General features: G+C 38.3%; 1 long non-coding RNA gene across 2 annotated transcripts in view; it reads right to left on the bottom strand.

Moving 5' to 3' along the window:
• The window catches only part of LOC130579775 (uncharacterized), a 45,325-nt gene extending 27,348 nt beyond the window's left edge, over positions 1-17,977 (bottom strand). For both annotated transcript variants that reach the window (XR_008966052.1, XR_008966053.1), the window contains exons 1-2: positions 17,886-17,977; positions 10,084-10,139 (exon numbers count right to left, since the gene is read on the bottom strand). This is a non-coding gene — a long non-coding RNA (uncharacterized LOC130579775). The remainder of the gene's footprint in view (positions 1-10,083; positions 10,140-17,885) is intronic.
• Between the last annotated feature and the right edge of the window lie 5,485 nt (positions 17,978-23,462).

Genomic DNA, 23,462 nt, shown 5'->3' with positions numbered 1-23,462 from the left:
CTTACTGAATTTTTCATGCAATTACTTCCCCCCCCACTTCTCTCTATGAAATAACTGCTTTTAAATTAGACTTATATTACCCCATTTATTTTGATATTCATCACCAAAATACTCAACTCTTATACCATGCACGTAGGAAMATGTTCCTCCCATAAGTTAATTGGTTTCTCTGGTTTTGTATTATGTTCTTCTAAGTGCTTTACAATATAAACCAGCCTTGGTCTTGACCACCTATATTTCTTCTGTCCCCGGTGTCAGTAATCATTCACAGTTTCAGGAAACAGGATTCTGCCTATATAAAGGAGAAAAAAGGCTCTCTTTTTTTTTCTCATGAAAGAATAGCATTAGTGTACAATGTATATTCTGTAAAGAGATAAGGTTTGAGCACAGGAAAGGCTGTTTTATGGATKGAAAGAAAAACAGTGGGCTCTATTATCTGATAGTGTTAAATGATAGGAATGCTCATCTGCTGCCAGTTAGACCCATCAGTTTTCCAGAGTGTCCAGCTGTGCATATAAATGATTTTTAATGTTGTTATTGATGAGGCTGTGCACTGAGCAGCGCTGCTAAACAAAAGGAAAGCCTTGAATGCTGGTGTTCACAGAGYTTCTTTGCAGACAGCAACAGGATTTAATGTGAATAGAGAGTTGTGGCTGGCATTGAGCCTGAACAGAAAACCAGAGGCATTTGCTCTGCCCCAGCAAACACTGGTGCAGAGGTCAGAAACCATTAGCACCTGGGAGGGTGGAAAATAGATACAGGACCTGGGCTGCAGAATCAGATAAAGGCAGAGCAAAGCAACAGAGCTGTTTTGGACCACTGGTTATGCACTGCTCAGGCAGAGCTCATTAGTGACCAGCTGAAGAATTGTGCCTGTCTACCAAAGGCAGAGATGAGTCCCTAAGAAATGTTTAAATCTGAATTGTGCTATTTTTCTTTGTCTGACACAGTACAGCTTGGGCCATTTATCTCCATCTCATGTGTTCCCTTCTGCTGCCAGGAGAGAGGTCCTTGAAGGCCCTGAGAGGAAGGAGCAGCTGCAATTTTACTTCCTCCTGTCAAATACTCAGTGGCCAGGGACAAGCATCTCATAGTGTGTGACTGGCTTATCCACAGGTGTTTAGTAGGCAAAGAGCCTCACTCTCCCCTTGCTCTGGACCAAACCAGCTGCCATAGCCAAGGGAACCATGGAACTTTTATCACACTGGGGCAGTCAGGATCCAGGGGTTCTACAGGCTGTGCTATCTCACAGGACACCTTGATTATTCTCCTGTTCCTTCTAGTTCCTGACTGGGATTTGTTCCATATATTTTTATGAACTTCTGCTAAAATATGTTTATGCTGTTGAAATTGTAGCTGTGCTGTTGGCCAGACTGGTTTTGCTCACAGTCTTGAGACCTGCTGGCTGTACTGACAGGGAGCTGYCTCCTTCAGGGAGCCGTGTTCATGGGTCTCAGAGGGGTTTTGTGAGCATTCAGAGACACTTGCCAGCCAAGAGTGAGAGACAAGGTCCAACCCAAGGCATGGCAGTACTATGTGACTGTGACTGTGACTGGGAGGGAAAGGTGGCAGCTAGGCAAGACCCTAATGCTGATTTTTTTTCAAGGACTGGCCATGAAGAAACAATCCATATCTGGTGTGGACAATTTTTCAGTATGCTGTGAAACCAGTGTATACGCTTCTGCATTTATCATCACAAATAAATACATGTCTCAGTAACCCTGCTGGATCTCCCAACACTGAGAGAAAATTTGGTCCACGATTCTGGCAACACTGGTTACTAGCTACCTCCTCAAATACTTAACTTTGCAGACAGAGATATTAATGAGGACAACAGCAGTAGCTTGTGGTATTTATGAATTCTGAGCCCTAGATGTTGAAAAAGGTTGAAATAAGAGGTTATTTTTCCACTTCTATTTATATGGACCCACATGTGCAAAGTCCAGTCACAGGGAACATAAGAGTAGCTTCACTGGGAAAGGCTCTCATGCTTCTGCCTCTTCTAACATGTTTACCCATTCTGAACACACGTGATCTTCTGTACCTTGCAGAACTAACCTTTTTTTCCCCCTACAGAAATAGGAACAATTTAAAACTGGATGGGGAAACAGCTGGCACGAAGATCCTTTCCAGAAAAAATGGAAGAGCATGGAACAAATTGCCCACCAATGACTGAGCAATARCAAGAATAGCTTTTTGGCAACCAGCCTTTGTAAAAGCAAATTGAAATTAAAAAGCTTTTCCATTTATGTCATCTTAAGTAGAAATGTTCTGTGCAATTGTGTTGATAAGTACTTCTGCAGTGGTCACAGAATTAGATCTAATATTTTTTAGTATAATCAGATAAAAGAAGCTACTGTACATTTTATGCTTTCCAAAGTTTTACTCAGTCTGAGTAAGACTGAGATTCTTAATCAATAATTACAACCAATTCAGACTATACATCTCTCTCAGGGAGTTACTACTGTCCTTTGATATATTTTGCATTATATTGCAAACTTCCTCACTGGTTGCCAGTCTCTCCGCAGACCTCCTTTTTTAGTTCTTTTCAGTTTTATTTGACCTTCAGTGAGAAAAGATGTCCCTCTTGCATCTTTCTATATCCTTTGTCTTTGAAAGACCCTTTCCTTTCAGTTCCAATGTCTTGTAAAATGTTTCAGTTTAATGTCATATATTTCTCTAAATTTGCCTGAAAATTAGTTCCAAACTTCTTTTTGGCAGTGAGAATTTTGGAACCTTTCAATGAAACTGGTTTTTCTCACCATTTAAATGAAGTATATCAGAAATACTGCCAGTATTGAATTAAATATTGAAGAACTAGCTGATTTTAGACAAACAAATGCTATTTTGAGTCTCTTAMTTTTGGAAACAATTGCCCCAGATATCTAAATATGAGCTGTCATTTGTGAGACCAATGAAAGCAAATTATGTCTCCTTTCCTCTTTTCATTGTCATTTCTGATGAGTAGCTGGAGAGTTTCATAAGTCATTGTGGGTCTAAGRGGCATAATCTAATTTTTTTTCACAGTATGACCAGACTAATGTGTCTGACAGACTGCTCCTGAAGATAGCAGCTGCCTCATAAATCAGACAGGTTTGCAGTCTGCATTACAAAGTATCCTGAAGACATAACCTGTTGCAGCAGAAACTGTTCCAGCTATGTTTTTGTACCGGTGACAATAATGCTAACGCACCAACTTGCTCCCTGTCTGGTTGTAGAAGTGAAGATGCTTCCATGTACAAAGAGCCTGTGACTCACTGARTGTCACTGTTACACAGTCTTTTTCCTGTTTGTCCAATCTGCACAAGCTTAAATATGGAAGTCGTAAAGGAAAGGGACAACTGGGGAAATAAAACATCAGACTGCATGAACGTGACATTTGCTGAACTCCCGTTTTTAGGGAAGCCATACAGCAATATAAAATTAATATGTGAACTTCAGAAATTTGTGCTTCATATGATTCGCTACTTTTTGTTTCATCCCTAAATGTCTGCRTGAGTACTCATATCATCTCCCATACAATTTTGAAACCTTCGTTTCAATTTTGAAACCTTGGTTTCAAAATGTGAAGAATTTCCTTATCTCAGAGAATGAGACTCAAATGAAATTCAACAGTGAAAACACTACATCCTCACAGGCTGTGGGCCTCTTGCAATATATTTTCATTTTCTGAACTGTTTTTCCCAAGGGAGACAATAGGCAGTTTCTAAGTATTCTGCTTTTTGAAAACRTCTTAAACCAGGCAAAAACCAAGACATAAAATCACTGCTCATTTTAAGAATGTAAGCTGAAYTGGAAACTATGCTGAASAAGAATTGAAGACTAATAAACTTARGAATCTATCTTATCCACTACATTCTTATAATCACACTAATGGAAATGATGGGAAATTTTCAAATAAAGGTTGGTGAAATTTTTCCAGTGTTCACAGACTTCAGGGTTGTTTTTTTGCAAATATGTTGGTACTGTACCAGACAAGTCTTCTCTGATTTACAGCAAGGAATATCTAAAAGTATATGATTATAATTGCTGTGTAGTGGCAACATTTTTAACAGTAATATGTTAATGGTTATGGACTCAAAAATTAACCATATCAGGTAGCAAGATCTTACGAAGTTTTYAGTTCTTGCACTCGAAGACTTTTCTAGACTCTGGAGTATCATATTCAGCTGTTATAAGTTCTCAGTTTTACCGAATTGAAATGCGGCAGTGGCCTAAAGCCTAAAGCAYGGAAGAAAGACTGTGACTGTGGGAAGTAAGAGAAAAGCAAAGCTAATCCTCAGAGCTGAGTCTTACACGGTGTGTGGATGAAAGAGGTCCCAGAATGCTGCAAGCATTTTTCCAAAGAGAAAGGCCTCACCTGTAGGGAGGTGTCACAGTGCAAATATATTGCAAGGGAGCATCAGTGGGGGCTTGGCACACAGATTGCCTTTGTGCTTTTGTGTGTTATTGCAGGAACACATAGGTCTTTGGGCATTCTTCAAGTGAAACAGGGTGTGCCTGTCTACATTTTAGGTGGAACCTTGCAGCCTCAGCTGTGGAGATTTTGGGACTACCATTACCGATCAAAGTATTCACTTCCTCTCAAATGTGATTTTATTAAAGACCAGGGCTATAGTACTATGAAGGAGACAGCAATAATCTACATAACTAGTTATCATTGCAATATTAATGATGGCAATGACATGACTGCTAATTTGAATCAGTAATGATCTTTTTTCTGTTGACAACCTTCAGAGCAACAGMAATATTCTTATTTGAGTTTGAGTTTTGAGGCACAGAATAAATTGCTTCCCTGAAGGAGTAACTGTGCAGCAGCCCTTCACAAAACCAGCTCTCTCAGCTGTTTCATGCACTCGAGATTTCTCTAAGCCTCTTGAATTTGCTGAGGGCTAAGGCATCAGACTATGAAAATGTACATTAACTTGCCATCTGGTGGTAACCTGTTTGTTGGTCTGAGCTATAATTTCACAGCTGAGAATTGACAACTGAGGTAGCAAACAAAGTCCAAATTTTGTGACTTTAACAGTACAGCATCCCTCTTCCCTGCTGTGCAGCACTGACTTTTAAATATCCATCTGCCTTTTTCAAAATATTCAGCCCTTGTGGATCTGGGTGAATGCTGGGCTGCATCAAACATGCTCCATTCCTGCCCATATTGAGCAGATTTTTATTTTATTGTTTTTATCCAGAGAATTGATTTCAGTATCAAGGGTTTGAAGTGTTTCTATGAACAGAATGGGAAATGACTCCAACTTTGTCAAAAGATGCATTACAAGGAGGGCTGTGCATTTGCATCTAGTTCTGGTGCTGTCTCCAATGCTGACTATTTGCTGTGGTCTTTGGGTTGAATGAGATAATATTTGTGTCATCCCACACAAATATCGGGGTTTTTTTGGCAAAATATGATCTGGGTTACAAAAACTCCTGCATCTCTTACCATCACAACATTTAGCCTGGCAGAACCTTTTGCAAGCATGCCTCAGCAGAAGAATCCATTTTGGCTCTGCCATGCCCCAAGACTCCAGTCTCAGTCTCGATTCCTCACAATWGATCTCTTCTCTGAAAGCATAGTGCCATGCACAAGCTGGCCATGGGATTAATCACCAGGGCACAGCGCAATACTTTCAGTAACACAAAAAGCTTGCTGAATCTYTGTGCTATTTGCTGTTAAACACTGACTTTCTGAAAAGAAATTTTACTCCYACTGTTCTCATCTAGAATTCCCTCTCTTCCTCTGTTTAATTATGTAAGATGATGCTTGTTTCTTCTGGAGACRTTATATGTCATTGAAAAACCTGACAGGGAAAGCAGCTTTTGCAGTTAATTATTTTTAAAGAGGAAGAACAAGAGATAAGAAAAACATCTTCAAACTATAAGCAGCTTCAGCTCTCACAGTACATGAGCACACTCTGTTGAAACGTTTTGATAATGACTGTGCAGGGGAAATTGTCGTTTTGTTTTTGAAAGACTTGGAACTCCTRTTCACAAAAAGAATAGAGCAGTCTTATTCATACCAGTCTAATACTCAAATTAAATATATTCCAAACTAGAAGTTTCTGAATACAAAGCCCAAAAAAAATGAAATGCAGAGATTCTATGTTGGTTACTTGCAGTAAATACATAGAAAGGGAACATTTGCAGCTCTAGACAAAAGTCATACTGTCATAAATTAAAAAAAAAAAAGAGCAAGGCACATGGATGAGTTTCATTTCATATTCTCTGTTAGTTTCTATATAATGACAAAAGTTTTCACATGGATGCTCTAAATTAAAGGAAAAGATGGTTTGCTGTAACAAGCATTTCCTTTCTCTGCACCTGTGGAAATATGTACATTAGAGAGAGAGATCACTGATCTAATTCATCCTATTACCTTCTGTACTTGCCCCTGCTAGAGGCATTTGGTATATTCAGATACAAAAAGCCAGACTGTGAAATTGTACTCCTGAATTTTTAAGTGGGCCCACCAAGATCATGCCCAGCTATCTGGTTTTACWCAATTCATAGAATCATGRMAAGGTTTGGGTTGGATGGGGCCTKAAAGATCAGCTGGCTCCAAACCCCATGACATGGGCAGGGTTGTCACTCACTAGTCCAGGCGGGTGCATTCCTTTCAAGACTAATTCTGGGGAACCATTCAGGCATCAGAGAATTGCCCATCTTAATTAGAGAATACTGCACACGCAAATGTTTTGCTGAATAATGATAAGGTCAACATTCATCATGAGCTTACACACTTAGATGCCTTAAGATGGTGGAATGACAGAATTGTACTCAATTAGACATTGTGATTGCAATACATGTAGTTTGAATGTCCTGCGCACACTCTCTAATTGCAGTGTCTTCAATGATCTCTGTGATTGCTTGGATCAAGTGTAATCCAGTTTGAGAAAGATAACATGCGTTTTTCTTAAGCACTTTCACCTCAGTAWTGAAGTTAGAAAAAAGTAATGAGTAGAGAACCATATTTTTTTTTTTCTCATCAAATATTTAAATTAGGACTACTTAATTAATTTAAAGTCAAATCCCATTTCTCTCCTCAAAACTGAATGCTGCATGGCATATGATGAATTATTGTCACAGCCAGGACTGTATCAGTATAACCCAGCGTAGCCTTACTGCAATACAGCTGTGCTCATTTGGATGTGATAATTCATAAATATTTTCTGTATTAGTGTCTAGCTTATATATTTTTGTGGACTTGGAGTGAAAGAATCACATCTTGTCTGTGTGGGAGATGAGTATTTACCTAGCTACTTCCCGGTCTAATTACATCTTGTAAGAATAAATATTTACTKGCAGTTCATTTTAAACTTTGCTTAAGCATTCTCTCCTGTTCTATTTGAACTCTTAAACAATRTTTTATTTCACAAACTTGGCTGGTCTACTCCCTCTCAAAAAGGAAGGGTTTCAGCAGCTTCAAGGGCTGTGCCCTTGTCCAGCCTTCAGAGGATAAACAGTTAATGGAGCATAGAAAGACAAAGTGTGCTGTGAGATTTGACCCGTAATGAGGGATGGCGTGAGACCCACCATCCCAGACGAGCTCAGGTCAGGGCGCTAGGGAGGAACCAGGCCCCCTTCAGGCATCCAGACCTCTTTGTTTGCCAGGAAAGGCAAAAACCTCCACACAGAYTCCTGAGGGGAAGTACAGAAATGAAACTCTAAAGGCCATTTTTATCTTTTAATGCTATGGATACTGAGGTCAACATGCTTCTCAGCAGAGACRGCACATAGCAGGGGAACTCTCCCTTTTCTCCCCAAGGTTTAGGAATGACTGCCTTTGCAGAAGACAGCTTGTAGCTTCAAAACTGCTTAAAACAAGAGACATCAAAAGATGGAGCAGAATATAGGGTGAGATGTAATGACTGGTTTTATGCATTTCTAGGCTGGAAAAAAATTGAAGATAGACCAAAAGAACCAATGCTCAGTAACATTTATTTTAGTTTGGTCTACAGGTTCTTATTCCTTTTCTGTCAGATGTTTAATGGAATCATTACTATGGTCACCACTGCACATTTAAGAGAATAAGGCTTCTTATATGCTTGACACTGCACTAAATGTAATTTAAAACTTGTCCTCTGTCACATATGGAGCCCCAACTCTGTCACATATGGAGCCCCAACTCTTCTACAATCCTCTCCCTCAGGCAGACAGACTAAAGCTGAATCCATGAACCATAATTGTGCCTTGACAAAGACTAACTATCCCATTTCTACAAACAAGGATTTTTACAAGTGGGAAATTAATCTTGTGTTCGGTTCTCGCTGCTTTTTCTGAGGTTGAGACTTGTTACATGGAGGGGCTGGTCAAGTTTTGTTGTAGGCTCCCTCCATTTTAAAATGTTTACAGGGTCTGACTCCCTGTGATTTTGAGTCAGAATCAAAAAGATGGCATATGCTATTCCCAATCCTATATTACTTAGTCTACAAATCCAGTAGTCTTTCCCAAAAAAATCAACAGTTCTAGGGACACAATACAGCCTGCTCTGCAGACATCTGGTGACTGATGTTCTCTAATCTCCATAGGAAATTTGCATAGTACTTCATTGTGGTGTTCTTTTTGATGACATAACCATCACCTGAAGGTCATGGCTCTGTTTTATCCACCACAGGTGAAAGAAACCTTATTTTCATCTATTTCAAAGCACGTCTGATCACTCAATACAAAACTGGTAAATGTTCCCCTTCCTCAATTCATAAGCCATGGAAGATAACAATCCTATCTCAAAAAGCTATAGATTGATCGAAACCAGTCATATTTGGGCACTTTGAAGCTAAGAGGTGAAATTTGCACCGTATAACTACCTCTCATTTTAAAAATGAGAGATAATTTTTWGTTTTCTGTTTTCATCCATTCAGTCTTTCAAGATTAAAAATGGTGKTTTTATTGAAACAAAACAAGAAAAAGCCTATTAAACTTACATTTTTCAGAAATTGTACATCTTCACATATACCTAGTGATTTCTTACTTGCATATTGGTTTATACTGTTCCATATCTCCATGAAAAGACACTCAATTGGTAAAACAATTAGAGAGACTTACAGAGTTAAAAAAGCTTCCATTTCTCTTCAGTGGCAAGATTCTCATTGTAAAATCATTTAAGCTATGTAAAAATTACTGAGTTAAAATAAAATTTATCTAAGGCATCAGCTTGTTCTTATGATCTGGAGCAAGATGATAAAAGACCATCAAACAAATAAGATGTGGTACAGAAAATGGTGGTTGAAAGCTGACATAACTTACAGCAGAGTGATAAAAGAAGATCTAATATTCAACTGTAGCAAAATCCAGAGCTTCAGTATTTTGTGGATGAGAGATTTAAGCCTTGTAGGACGTGGGGCCATATGCCATAGGGATATGTGCAGCGAATAAATAATAATATAGGTTTTGAGTAGAAGAATAAACAGGATAATTCTGGGAGGGATTTTAAAAGTCAGAGTAAAACTGTGTTGCAGAGGAGGTTGAGTATTAATGATACTGATAGAAATAGAAACACAGCTGAGATCTACAAAAGATAATGTAAGAAAACATGTGCAGCAATCCATAATGCTGAAAATCCTGAATTGTGTGRGACTAGTGTTTGTGGTTAATGTGGAAGGTACACAGATTTGTTGATGGTCCCTTTTATGCTGTTATCTTTCAGGATTTCTCAAACTATATTTAAATGGAAGTTATTATTTTTATTATTATTTGAGGAAAACGGCTTTTAAATGTGCTGTCAACAATATACATGTAATAGTAAACAGATGATTCTGTTAATATTTAGAGTAATTTTATATGGTTTTGGTTCAAATGTAATATGCCAGGAGAAGCAGTTGTAAGGAAGACTGAAGGCATTGACTGCTGATAGATTTCTCTATGATGTTTTAACATCTTCCCTTTTGCTCCTTGTRTTTACAAGTTTGTCTTCAAAGACTTCTTTCAAGAAGACTTAGTCTTCCTTATTTCCCTTTGAAAACCAAGGTCCTTCTTGATTTTCTAAAACCTTCTAAAAAGCATCTGAAAAGTAGACGGTAAAATTATGGTTCATGCAGAAAAATCTTGGCCCTTACAATTATTTTCCTAATGAAACTGTTYCCTCACCTTATTATGGCAAAATGTCATCACTCAGCCTGTATCCACAGATTAGGATTCTGCATCTGCAAACACAAAATCGAACACAAGCACAAATTTTAGTATAAGAAAAGATGCTACTGGAATGAAAACAAGGCTGCTATCATTGCCCAAAGTATTATTGCACATTTACAGGCCATGAAAGCATGTGTACTCAATCAGTAAAACTGTGAAGTGCCACTGCATGGGGAGCAACTATCCCCAGATACAATTTGCAGAATCTGCAAATGTCTGAGAATAAAGCCTCAGAAGATCAAACATTTCAATCCTGAAAGATACTTCCYATAGATAATAAAGGTTTAGGGATTCATGCTTGCCTTTATTAATGTTCAAAAAACCATGTTGGTACTCAACATGAAGATATTTTCTGAAATCAAACAATGTTAAATCAGTGGAAGATAGAGGTTATCATCCAAACACCATTACCATTTATTGCTAATTCTCTGTGAACTAATACACTGGGAGATGAATGCATAAAGGTAATTTTGACCCAGCTTTAAAATACCTAGTTCTGTTAGAGCAGGTATAGATGAATGCAGAAACCTCTCCCCCAGCCTTTGATGCTGAATGTCTYCTTGCATGCATTGATGCCAAGTCATACAACTCAACCACCACAGGCCRATTTACTGCTCTTGTAGTCCATATTTTACTCTTTTCTCAGGAGAGTTGATCACAGGAGTCAAAAAAAATGTTCTTCAAGGAGATACTTTAACTGGCCAATTAAAACACGGAAAGGGATCCCTAAGCCCTGGAAGAGGAAGACACAGATTTTCTCTTGCGAATCTCAGCCCCTCTTAGCAACGTACCCTCACCCAGATAGATGCCAGGTTCGGCCAGACCAGTCTCTTCCAAAACAACCAAGATAGGCATGCCCAGTGCCATCTCCAGRTTTGTGACAAGAACTTACAACTTTAATGCACCATGAGAAAATGCTGTTAATAGAGCTCTCTTTAGCTGAGAATATTTCTTCATCACTGCTGTGGAAGTTGTATTAGAACTCTATCAGCCTGGATTCAGAGTCACTTGTATTCCTTCTGTTTTGAAAAGTATGAACTAGGAATGTTCTGCTGAAATGGGTCTGTGAAAGGGGTTTGGATCCCTTYTCTAAAGAGTTCAAATGTTACCTGTCACACCTGGATAGGTGAGTAGGGCTGAGTAACACAGGAGATCCCATCTGTTCCTTTTTAACAGACATTCAGAAATTTTAYGCAAACTCTCAAGCCTTAGTGCAGCTGAGGAGAGCTCTGCAAGGCCCCTGAGAGCATCAACAGATTCTGCAGCCTCTTCCCACTTCCAACACRCTGCCTGTGGGTGCTCAGRACTATCTCTGGTGCAGTGTGACTGCAACCTCAGGTGCAGCTSCTGGGAAAGAGCTKTGTGAGAAGGATCTGGGAGAARCCTCTTTSGGGCCTTTCCTGGGCTCCTSAGCTGTGTTTRGGCTCCCTCCTGGACTGTGGTACTTGTCTGAGCTGTGTTGMAGGGATTCCTGTGCCCAGCCTTGTGCCACRCTGACCTGGGACTTTACCTTCCTGGTTYGGCCTTGGATCTCTTTCATCACCTTGGGCTTATCTGGCAATCAAGASCACTGGATGTTCCTGGACACAATCCCCTGTCCTGTCTATTTCCTTGCTCCTCGGCTCCAGGCTCACCTTCCCTTGCAGAGCATTATCTCARCCAAAGCTCTCTGGCAAGCTCCATGGAGCATTTAAGATTCCTTCTTCTCTACAGAGAAATAAAATTGTTTAAAAGCTGTCATCATTCACCCACAGACATTACTCAGAAGTATTTTATAAGTATTAAATTCCAAGTTAATAACAATATAGACATGTTTTAATAATTTGAATATACAATATCGATTTAGCTACTGTCAACACTTAAAACACAAGAAAGACAAATAAAATTTGGTTTTCATTTGGACGAGTTAAAAGGCACTTTGACCTCGATGATATTATCATAGCTCGAATGTTTCTGTTACAAAAGAGAATCCATGTGGAAATGTGCAGATGCTAATAAGTTCTAACATGAAGAAGTGATAATTAAATCTGATTTCCACTTTCTTTTTATATTCTTTCCAAGACATAAAAAGAACACAGGCAGAGAGTGGTCTTGATATGCTTTAGTGAAGTGTCATAGAATGTGYTAATTACCTTGCAAATTCAGTTTCCTGAGTTATTCTTGTCATGTACAATCTTTATCTGAATACTGCCTTGACTTCTTCTGTGCTGCCTTTTTGCTTTCATTAAAAAAGATCCCGAAACTTAAATTTTAGTATATTTTTTTTTAAATGGGCATACAAATTTCATATTGTGTGTTTTAAAGAAAGACAAGTAAAGCTACATTCTAACAAATTTGAGACTTGCACCTTTATCTAAAAGATTACCACTAACATGYAAAACAAAAACCCAAGCCTCAAAGATAAACTTCTGTATCTGTATGTTCTATTCTGTATGTTAGGAATTGACAAAATCTTTAATAACAGGTAGTGAATTATTTCCATATGCATTCTGCTGACAAACATTACTACTGAGATCAAATTTACCTTCTCAGGCTGAATCAAGTGTTATTTTAATTATTCAGTGTGTAAAACAAAAGCAATCAATAGCTATCTGTCTGCTGGAGTATTATATTTGTTTTCAGACCAAAAAAAAGATATTTTTCTTTTCCCGTATCAGAGTTGGAGGTTTCTTCAGCACAAGAAAATATCTCAGAATGATTGACTCAGTAGTAACAGCAAAGAATCAAGATAATTTAGCCACAAGCTTGCTGAATCTGGCAACTACATTGGTAAATGTCCAAATATCCACAGTTAATACTGACAGAGCTGCATTAATTTCCATCATGACAAACCACAGGACTTCTTTTAGGTTTATGTTCTCGGTGTTCTACATCAGTCAGTAAGATTAGTCTGTATCACACAACTTCCTAAATCTCGGCCTTTTGACAGAGCTCTAAAATATCTTGAGACTTAAAAGTATCTCCAGTATCTCTTTGTCTACAACAAAGTAGACAGCTTTGTACTAAAGTGATGTTAACACCTAACTGTCCATCTTTAGCACCTCTTGCATGAAGAGGATTATATCTCTGTGTGGATGCATTTGTAATTTGTAGGGGATCTGAAGTCTCCCCAAAATCCTGCACATTGCTGTCGACAGTAAGAGGAGGCTGGACAGGAAGGTGTGGAAAGTTCTTCAGCTGTCATGTCTGCAAAATGGTCTAATCTTTTCAAGGTGTGCTAGGCAGGGTTTGGCTGCATACGGTGGGTTAGGTCAGGTCTTTGGTGCTATCCTCAGCCTATGTAGACTTGRTCAACAATCCTCAAGTTCAGAGCTAACTCATTATGCCAGGAAAGAAAATTTTATTAGGTATGGATATGTTTAAATCAAAAATCTTTCCTTTTTTTCCCATTTAGGACTTCATTACCTAAAAATCTCTCATTTATACCTTTATTTGTATTAAAAAGAACTTTCCCTTTCTTGAATAGTGACAYGGTTGTAGAAATACTCTAATGCTGTTATTCATTAGACAGTAAACATTAGTCTGTCTGAGAGGAGCTAATGTTGTTGAACAAGCAATAAATCTGAATAAGCCTGTCTATCTGCATTGCAACCATGCAATTTTTAGCATATACATGCCTCACTTTAAAGATATTACTTCAAGTACCATTTCAGGGCCTTTCTGGCTATTTAATTCAGATGGAGTTTATGATGTGATTTTTTTTTAACTGTCTGTTTCTTGTTTAACATGTTCACCACTGTGAAACTGGTTGGTACCTTTGGAAAGGACAAGAGTGTGCACTGTATGTTGACATGAGATCTACAAAAGAGCTGTGTGAAGGAACAGAAATCTGTTTAATGCAGCTCTCCATGTTGCAAGGTGGGGTGCTGGCATCTGAATTCTAATCTAATCTTGTGTAATTATGTTACTCAAGGAATGCAACCAAAACTTTGCTTKCCTAGGACAGATCTGCCAAACTCAGAAGACGTTAATCAGGAAATAAAACACAGGAATTTTATCATGCTACCAATAAATTAATTTTGAAAACTTCGCAGATATGAACCTTCTRCAAGTCTTGCAGTTTCTTTATAAAGTTCTAAAGCATTGATTTAATTCATTATTTATATGAAATGTTTTGAACTTATCTTTTTTCTATTAAGGTTGTGAAATATCTTTTATAGAATGACATAGAATATACCTGAACTCCCAGGACTAATTCAGGTCATTCTCTTCACTGCATTGTATTTATTCCTGGGTACTTAAGTTGCGCTTTACCTAAGTAATTATGGTTTTGAATAGTTTAGAAATTGAAGGTAAGGAGTGTAACTACTCTGATTTTCTAAACTTGTCAAAGCAAGAAGAGATTATTGGTTTGGCAAGAGAGAGAATCTGCCTCTTTTGCAATGTATGATGTAAGCAATTTCTGATCTGTATTTACTGCAGTTCAGAACTGCTGCTGAAATGAAAAGTATGATACTTTGGGGTATTTTTCAGTAAAATTCCATGTTTTGTCTTTTTATCTTTTACAGATTGCTCAGTCTCAATACAGCACACTAAAAGAGAATATCTTTTAAAAGTTTATGATGAGATTCTATTAATTTCAAGGATATTGGGAAGAAGAGGAGYATTTAAAAGAGGATGTTTTCCAGAATGCAAGAGTCTGTTCAGAATTAAATGCCCCYCAGTGTGACCCACTTGAAAGCAGTGAGAGCTAAGAAGTAGAAGACTGCAACTGAGTGAAATTAACTTAAAAACATAAGGCAAACTGTTTTATAAATAATGCAAAATCCAATGTTTCTTGCTAATTAAAGTCAAAGGATGTGTTAGAATATTGAAAATAACGTCAAGCATTAGCAGTTGGATTTTATTTTATTCTGGTGTTCAGTTGCATATAGTGCTGTATTCTTACAGCCAGGTAGTCTTTTACAAAGWTGACAGGAATAAAATACTTAGCTGGAGGAGTGGGGATTCCTAAGAGATTGGTTGGTTACAAAGTGAAAGAGAATCAATAGCAACTTGTTCCTACAATTCTTTATCTGCCAGCAGTTTTTCTTCTAAAGCCAAAAAATACCCCACAAGTTTCTCTCACTTGTTGTGAAGACACTTTGTGAGAACCAGTCTCCTGTTCTACACAACCRTGTGCTCAGGGGACACTTTTCTCTAATAGTTAAGGTGTCACATATCCTAACTCTTCTGATATTCACAGTGAATGTGTCAAGACCATGCAAGAGCTATGGCCAAACCAACCTGACTGTGTACAGAATTACCTCGTTTAAGTGACATTTCTAGCCATCTTGATATCTGGTGCTATGAATAAATGAAAATTACCAATTGTCTATAAATTGAGATAAATCTGTAAATTTATCTCTATTTGACTGTGATTGTAAAAAGCAAAAAAAAAAAAAAAAAAAGGGAAACTCTACCATTCTCAATAAACAGACATAAAGGGACCAGATCCATGCATTAGTGTCTGATTTTTAATGGCATTATGTTAAATAATTGTGGTTCAGGCACTGAAGCAATTTATGGGGAAGGAAACCAACAACAATCCAGCAGAACTGCTGTTCAATATTTTTAGGAAAGTGAGAACTTGTGGGTGATACTAAAAYGACAAATTGCTTCCTAAAAACAGAGGGGATGATGTTTTTTCTGGGTGTAGCATAATGAAACAAAGCCTGAACTGCTGATGTAACACAATAAGAAAGAAAAACATTTTTCCTTGACAGATGATATTGSAATAAAGGCAAAATGAATAGAGGTGATAAAAGTCTATGCTATTTTAGGATAGTGCTTTAATTTGTGAAGCAATGATCATAAAATAATCAACCTGGATTGCAGAACATCATTGGGACATAGGACTTGCTGAATAACCAACATAAAACCAAGAGTCTGATTCCTTTCTATTGTCTGCATATTTCTTCCATCTGTGGACTATAATATAAATTGCTGAAGCGTACTCAACTTCTCTACAAAACATTCAGCAATAAAAGTTCTTGAGCACTCATAAAAATGTAAATCCTTATACTATATCAAAATCTCCAGCCAGTTTAGAAAATATGACCTTTATGAAATAAACTGACAACATAAAAAAGAAAAAATTCATTGAGCTTGGAGAAACACAGTGAATCCCAGCTGCTAAACTGCTGTGTTATCTGAACTCGTCTTACATGAACAGTAATGTAAATTATTCCACTGAAAAAATATGCCAAAATTATACAGTGGTYTGAAAATCCTTTCCATGTTTAGCCAGTTGCTTGCTTACAAACAYTTTTTGACTCACTTAACTGTTTTTCTTCTGCACAAGAATGACTGCCATTCAAGAAAATACACGTGTCCAACATGTGACTAAATTACTGAACTACCCCATGGTACATATGAATAAATTGCTTATTAAAGAAACTGGAGGTCCAGAAAGAACAATTTACTGTAATTTCCGAGCAGTGACTTGCAAGTAGTCCAAAATCCAACCTTGTAACACTTCTTCCTCATAGCCTCTGATACGTCCTACAAATCAGGGTCCAGTTTCCCAATATTCTGCTCCATACAGTAATCTTGAAAACAGAGCTTGATGTTTCTGAGACAAACTCAGTGTCCACCCTACATCTGCAAATAATCATAAGAACTATTAAATTTTTTCAATGATATTTATATGGGCTTGGGATTTCTGATGATGCTTACATTCAGTTAAAGTATTTGGGAGCAGTAGGATGGTGTTTGCCCTACCTACACGAGGCACCCAACTCCAATAGATAATGTTAGTGAKCTTGCTTCCTTATCCAGCCAGTGGAGAAAGGCAGGTGCCTCCAGASGCACGTGGGAACATCCACATTTAGATGCACAAAATTAAATGTTGTTATTATTTATCTGGACCTTGCAGGGTCAAACAGAGAAGGAGACCACTTGTTTATTTTTTAACATTTATTTTGCACTGGTTTATAAACATGCCCAGCAGAGGGAAGTATCTCTCTGTGTTTAGAGCTCCCGGCCTCTGACTGAGTAGAGACAGCCTGAGCTGAAAGCCCTGAGCTGACATCTAGAGCAGGAGCAGCCCTTGAGCTGATGAAAACAGTACTGCACCACYGAAGTGAAATTGTTTTAAGGAAACAAGCTGAAAAAGCTTCTGTGGTGTTTCCCCATGCTTTGCATGTCCCCATGTGCCATCCACAAAATAGCACAATGAAAGTACTTTCTAGAGGGAAAAAAAGGATGATAATGAAGTTGGATAATAAATCTGATGGCTACATCATGTGTTAAGCAGCTAATCCAAAGAGCTGTGTCAGAGGAYGAGAAACAAAACTAAAATGCATCTCATTTGTTATCAAAGGCAGCTTTCTGCCTTGGGTGTGAGAGGGAGACAGATCCCTGATAGGCAGGTGGGGGGTTACAAAACTGTGCTGATGACAGGAGGTTAGGGAGGCAATCCCTCAGCCTGCTCTCAACAGGTCCRGGAGGATCAGAGCAATGACAAATTTCAGCAACTGCGATAAAGGAGGGCACTGAAGGAGTACTGCAGATACAAGGAGCACATCACACTGCAAGATTGTCATGCCAGCATTTGGAGGGCCCTAAGAAAGAGGCGTATGTTTATTTCGATTGAAGCTTTACTCCACCTCTTCCCCTAGCTTAGTCCCCCACCCCACCCCCCTGCTCCCCCCTCCCAAAAAAAGCCCACCCAAAATTAAAAAAAAACAACATCCCACGAAACATACCAAAAAACCCACCAGAAAACCCTCCTAGTTTGGGTTTAATAATAACATGGAAAGGAAGGGAATACTTACTGGACAGTCAGATTTTGTTCCTGCTGCAGCTTTTCAGGAAACCTGTTGTGAAGGTTGAACTGTGCTTTCAGTGGCTTAGTTCCAGTGTTGCATGTGATTTTAGACTACAAAAAAAAAAAAAAAAAAAAAAAAAATGTTTACAGATAAATACTCCTTGCTTCCATGCATCCAGCAATATCCTGTGATTGGAAGTCAGCTGCCCAAAGCAGATGCTAATCACTGAGAGGGAATGGCAGAGAATTACAGATTGTTCCTGCACTTTGACTGATCTTAAATTAATTTTTTTTATGATCTTGGGGACAAAACAAAAGGCAGYATTATAGTGTCACATTTACTACCCATAGTCAATCTTTTCTTCAAGATAAAAATGTTTATTTCTGGTAAAAATTCCTACACATAATATGGAATCTGCACTGGTGACCTTTCCTTATCGCCATGTAACAGCAACATTATCTTTCCGTGTTAGTCACACACTTCCTTGCATCAAAGGAATGGAAACATTTTTTTTTTCACTTAACTTGAAGGAGGCTGGTATTTTAAAATCCYATGCCTATATGAACAATTAATTAACAGTTTTTAGGATGCAGTCAAGTTATGAACTACGTTTTTGGAGCCTCAGTTCTTCAAAAGAGACCAGCAGCAAACTGAGGCTTAAGTTGTCACTCATCAAATAGATAATGACACTTTTTCAAGACCCTGTCATTTGATCACTAGTCCCTGTATTAGTTCTGTTAAGTACTTCTTTGGCCAAGTGTCAGGTTTAGCAAACACTGTGTAATTTGAATCTTCCAAGTAGATTGCACAGGAATGCACACCAACTTATCAGTGCTGGGGAAAAACAAGGAGGAAAAAACCTTGACAGTGTTGGATTTCAGGMACGTATTGCTATCACTAGCACTGTCTTTGTTCTGTGGATGAAGGATATTTACACAGACTGTATCTGAAAACCAGGTTTTGATGGTTTATCACAGCTAGACCTCACTGTTCCTTTTCTTCTGAATGAATGTGTGCTTTTCCATCTGAAGAGCTGTACTCCAGAAATTTCAAATGCTTAGCTGCATCTCTGATTTGTGGAGACTTTTACTAGGTCTCAGAGGGGGTCATGTTTCGGGGAAAAGGACCATCAAAGAAGATGAGATCTAAAGATAGGAGATCAACAGAAAAGAGCTTCTAAAATGGTCTTATCTGTGTTTCAGAGAGAAATCAGAATATCTACCTTGGAGTAATTCACCTCTTCTGTTTGTGATTTAAACAAAGCCTTTTCACAAAGCWACACCTAAGGGGACATAAACAGACCGGACCTACAGAATCCGGTGAAGTTAGTGTGTGTATCTGCACAGAGGAATGCCATRATTCAGGAACTACAGGAAAACAGAGACAATCTAAATAGTTAGGAATAACTGGCAGCAAAAGCTGCTGATACTTGTTTGCCTCTGTACAAAATTTTACTGCCTGTACAAACCAGAGCATTACACAAAATGACCTCTCCCTGCTGTGCTCCTGCACAGCATTGCCTTTGTCRCAGACAATGGTTTCAATCTTCTTACCAAAAACTTGGAACAGCCTGCAGGTGTTCTTGCCCTTAAGAAGTCTCCCTCCTAGGAAGAGACAACTATCACCTCTGGGTAGTTTGCTCTTTTTTCCCTACCAAATTCATATAGCAATATAGAGAAGATTTCTCCAATGTTGAGAACAAAAAAAAATATTTTGCAATTGAAAAATTTTATTTTTAAACTTGCTTAAAGCTCCAATGGCAGATGCAGATCTTCCATTCGTATTTGAGATTCTRCACCACATATTCTCTCTTTTCTGGGATATTTTCAGTAAAGCAAAATACAGAGTGTGGACAATAGCTTTTTTTCAGTCCATGCCAAACACAAAGGCATTTGTCTGCAAGCTGGCTGCTGCAGAGATGAAATGTCAGAAATTTTCTTCATGACAAGCCCTGTGACAGTGTGCAGCTGGTGTGTGTGATCACCAGGAAGCCTAATTTCACACAAGTGGACTTATCAGAACATAAGAGAAAAAGCAAACCTGAAGCAGATCTTATGCTTGGAAAAAGAATATTGATTCTGAAGACAGTATCAAACACAGTGTTACTTTCTCTTTACTTCTTAAAAAATTTCCTTGCTCACTCACTCTCTGATTAAATATGTCCCTGAAAGATTGTTAATTTCTATTTTAAGCACTATTATTGTTCCTAAGACTCATAGCTTGTCTTTCAGTGAGCTAGTTTGGAGAAGCATATTGTCACAAAGTTGAATTTCAATTTGAATTGGAAGCAGTGAAGCTGCTCTTCTGGGGGAGAAGTGGATCATTTGTGTGCAGGAAGAAAGAGGAGGCTTAGTTGGTCTGCAGCCCTAGGCACTGTGCTACTCAGGACTCAGAGATTTCCACAGCAAAGGAAGAGAGCAGCCTAATCAGGTCCTGGAAGCTGCATCTGACACCAATATCACCAGGGAAAAAGCACTGTGACACATTGCCTACTTCAGCAGTTAGCGATTGGTGCAAGGTGGGATAACTTGGTGTTTTCTGCAACTTACACATTCTGGGCAGAAAAAGTTTAACAGAAGAGTGCAGAAAGCTGTATTTCAGAGCTCTTCCAGGGTCTGGGATTCAGTCCAGTTACATAATCCTTCAAATCAGCCCTGTCATATTATATAAAGACGTGAGATTTTTTTTCATGTTAGACTTTCATTCAGTAATCTAGAAGTTTTCAGCTATGTGTATCTGTGCTATAAATAACTGCTCATCTATGAAACAAATGATAAAAACGGCTTTGCTTTTGTTATAAGGTCTCTCCATGCAACTTCCTTTCATCTAATTGTATCAGAAGGGGGCAGAGGGTTTTGCAGACCTGTATTTAGTTCTACCTTTGCAAACAGTGTCCTGGAGATGAGACTGTAGAGTTTGGCTAGGCCTTTGGAAGTAGATACAGTATTTTTCTGTCTCAGCTACCCTGGAATACTTGTGTCAGTGACAGGCATTGACAGCCAGCAGTGTGGAGGAAGTTCATCCTGAGTTGGAGTTCATGCCATTTCTCTGGCATGTAGCACTCCTCTCTTTTGTATATGCATATTCATTGCTACCTGATTCTTCAGTGCTTTTCTAAKCTTGAACCTTAAGAAAAAGCCCTGGTAAGTTTGGAAATGTTAGACTGCATTAGCTACTTTTTCATCTCTGAAGATGGAAACCAGGTTGCTGCTGCAAGAACGTGTCCTGCCCCACCACCTCCTTTATGTTAAAACGAATGATGATGTTGCCATGCAGGGAACTGGACCAGATCACTGATCTGGTTAAAAAAGACCCAGARAGGAAAGCAGACACAAAGGCATGAAGTGACTAAGCCCAAATGTGATGTGGGGTGAGAAGTTGGGGACACAGTTTTGTCCCCAATATTATCACGTTACTGCTGAATATCTGGGTACCACACTGTCCCTTAGTCATGTGTGGGCTCCCTATACTCATTTGCCATCAGGACTTGCTACAAAGCATGGCCTTTATCAAAAGCACCTTATTTAATTAAATATGGCAGTAACAGCTTCCTGAAAGTGTTGAGGTGAGACTCGTTTGCAGCACTGCAAGGCGGAGTTAGCTTTGAATCAGTTCAGCATAAAAATTTATTGAATTGCTACTAAAAGCCACTTACAGGACTTAATGCTTTTCCTTTCATCTAAAGTCACTTTTTTTTTGAAGAACTTTATAGTAGAAGTAGMATTTTATAAATATGGGCACAGCAAAGATTTCATTGTAAAATTAACTCAACGGTAAAGTAAATGCTTTACAGAACTTACATTACTGCCTTGCCAAGGTGCCGAGTTTGTATTTTGGTTTCAGCCTACATTTATTTCAAGATATATGTTGTATTATACTAGCTATGTGCCTTTGTTGTAATTATTCATACTTTATATACACAGTAGTGTCCATGCTATTTATTRTTCTAGAGGTATTGTCAAAATGAGTTACTCTTTGATTATTGATGTTTCCAGTGGAATTATTCAGTCACCACATTAAATTGACAAGAATGTTCATTATTTGACAGAAAATAGGTGACGTCCTATATCACTGCTGTAGCTGTCAAGCACTGCCATAACCTTTCATGTAACCCATTCTATTTTTGGGCAACCCTTTGTGTAATCCATTCTATCTTTGGCCAAAAACTGCTAGAAGAGAAGGACACTAGTTGCAAGCTTTCCCATTTTTTTTATAATCAATTTTCCATATGTTTAAATTCCTATCTCTGTCAAAGCATATACCATTTTTAAAAAAGTTATTGCTGCCTTCAAAAGAAGACTGTAATTTCTGAGACATCATCCTGCATTCCTCAGATTTATTGGATGCAGAGGAATAGGGAAAGGCTTATTTCCTTTATGACCATGGGATTTGTAGACTGAAACAAGCCTTGGCATGATTCATAGTTACTCTCTGAATGCCATATTCAAGTGCAATGTAAAGCCTGTTTGATCCCTGGTTAAACTCAGTTTTGAAAGGTTTGTTCCTCTGTAATCAAGACTTGTTTCATTTGTTTTTACTTTCCACTTGATGCTTTATATTTTGGAAATGTGAGAGCACTTTAGATTGGTATCTGAGGCTGGGTTTAGGCTTTTGTGATGGAAGTAACCTGTTCCATCTGACTTGTATAACTCACAATTGCTCTTGAGATGCTGCCCTACCCTGTGCTGCCAATATCTACCCTTAGGGTGTTATTTCCTCACTAGTCTATAAGTATAAACAATATTTTTTCATGGGTTTCAAGGCAAGTTCTCACCCATTTACAAAGCCAGAATGTCTAGACGTATGCCAAATCAGACTGTAAATTTTGGATTTGCAAAATAGCACATAAAGTACATAAGATCAGATGCAGAGATATTTAGGTACCTAAATTTACATTGACTTATTGGGAATTCAGTTGTATAAAGCCTAAATATATTAGATAATTAGATTAAAAGAATTCTAATTGATTGTGGTACTAATGAATTTGCATATCAAAACTCCTTCATCTGTCATGGAGGATGGGTGGTAGAGTTCATGTCTGCCCCCAGCATTCAAACTCAACAGCTAAACCTGAGAGCAGTCAGATCTGAGAGTTGTAACATAGCAGCAGAAACAGTAAAGTGTTTGAGTTTCATCTTACAAAGATACATTTAAAATGCAAATTATGTGCTGCAGTGATAGCAAAGCAATCAGACCATGCTCAAGCTGTGTTGTGCCATAATCTGGCACAAGCCCTGTGCTGACACATGATTCTGCAGCAGAGCAGCAGCTATAGCAGATAATTAAATCAATGCTGGCAGCATCATGTTCCCTCTATTGGCATTGCTGCTCCTCTAATAAAYGTAAAATATTGCCCTACCTGACTAGGGAAAAGGTACCTAGTTATTGCATGTAAGTTGGCCCAACTCCGCTGGCCTTCTGACCCTTCCACAACAGAATTCAGAAAATTCAGGCAATTAAGAAATTGAGTCATGAAACTCATGTTCGAATTTTGGCTCACAGATTTTTGTCACAGTATCATTGTTCTCACTAAATCCTAAAGGAAGTTGGTATACGTAGTGCAGGTGTTTTTAAAGTAAAGAG

The sequence above is a fragment of the Malurus melanocephalus genome, unplaced genomic scaffold (genome assembly GCF_030028575.1).
Source record: "Malurus melanocephalus ecotype Western Australia unplaced genomic scaffold, MMel_1.1 scaffold_292, whole genome shotgun sequence".
In the NCBI taxonomy this organism is placed as follows: domain Eukaryota; kingdom Metazoa; phylum Chordata; class Aves; order Passeriformes; family Maluridae; genus Malurus; species Malurus melanocephalus.
The sequence above is the reverse complement of the archived record's forward strand: the minus strand, read 5'-3'. Positions and strand labels throughout refer to the sequence as shown.